The following is a 902-nucleotide window of genomic DNA, read 5'->3' on the forward strand; positions in this document are numbered from 1 at the left end:
GACGAAGAATACCACAGTTCTGACGACGGAAGCTAAAGGTTGGGTCATTCAGACACCCACTGGACATCCGAGGCGTCTGTGTAGAGGAGAAGAGAGGACTGGCCGTACTGAGTGAGTTAAAAGTGTCTCAAGTTTATCTGTCATGTCCTCTGGAGTGTTTTCACTGACTGGAACACGCATCGCTCTAACAAACAAAAAGTCCCCGACTGCCTCTCGGTGTGTGTGTGTGTGTATGTGTGTGTGTGTGTGTGTGTGTGTTTGTGTGTGTGTGTGTGTGTGTGTGCTTTCGTGTAACATAACCTCTTTCCAGCTGCTTTCCTGGCTTCGTCTGTGCGTGAAAACTGCATGGTGTGTCTTTCAAACTCTTCAACGTAACGAATACATACCACTCAGTCTGTTCCTTTCTTAAGTATACTATCTTTTTCCTGGGTGAAATGGTCTCAGTGGTGGGCAGATCAAGAATACTTCTTTCTTTCTATCTATCTTTCTTTCTTTCTTTCTTCTGCAACTACGTATCTCTCCGTGGCTCATCATCCCGATACCGTGAAAGCCCAATATAGGTGGCAACTTCTCCGATAACAGAGAATTGCAAGAAAGGAAAAGAAAAAAAATAGAGAAGGAAAGAGCGACAGACAGGCAGACAGAGAGAAACACACACACACACACACACACACACACACACACACACACACACACACACACACACACACACACACACACACACACACACACACACACACACAACGACAGACAAAACAAGTACAGAGAAGCGAAACTCAAGAGTGGGATTTACAGAAATCCATCCCTTCCTCACTCCACTAACTATCACTACTACGAATACTGCTGCCCCTTCTACACCCAAACCCAAACCCCACACCTCCAACCTTTACCCCCCCCACCCC

This window comes from Babylonia areolata, chromosome 4 (assembly GCF_041734735.1).
Source record: "Babylonia areolata isolate BAREFJ2019XMU chromosome 4, ASM4173473v1, whole genome shotgun sequence".
In the NCBI taxonomy this organism is placed as follows: domain Eukaryota; kingdom Metazoa; phylum Mollusca; class Gastropoda; order Neogastropoda; family Buccinidae; genus Babylonia; species Babylonia areolata.